This window comes from Myotis davidii, unplaced genomic scaffold (assembly GCF_000327345.1).
Source record: "Myotis davidii unplaced genomic scaffold, ASM32734v1 scaffold1270, whole genome shotgun sequence".
In the NCBI taxonomy this organism is placed as follows: domain Eukaryota; kingdom Metazoa; phylum Chordata; class Mammalia; order Chiroptera; family Vespertilionidae; genus Myotis; species Myotis davidii.
In genome coordinates this window covers 80363-80811 of record NW_006281978.1, presented here as the reverse complement: position 1 = coordinate 80811, position 449 = coordinate 80363, and positions in this window count along the sequence as shown.

The following is a 449-nucleotide window of genomic DNA, read 5'->3' as shown; positions in this document are numbered from 1 at the left end:
TTCCTATGCTGCCATTGTGCTGACGCCACTGCACTCCTCCACTACATTACTTGTAATAGTCAAATATCTAAGATCATGCAGCTAATAAGTGACAGAGTCAGGATTTGAACTCAGATATTTTGTCACTGGTAGAATATAGCTTTTTCGCTAAATGTTCACTTCTCTGTTTTGCAGATTCAAAGACATCCCTTGGAAGGTTTCATAACCAGACAGAAGAGGATCCAGGTCACTCCAGAAACTGAGAGGCTGGGCTGTCTGTCAGGATGGTTTAAATGCGGCATATCCCTCAACTCCTAATCTATCCCTACCCATTCTAGTGAAGAAGCTTTGTTAATGACTTTCTAATTGCAAATTCAACAAGCTTATCTAGTTACCAATGTCACTTCGGTATCTACATCATTGATCCCCACCTTGACTTCCATATCACCACACTATCCCAGTTATTGCTC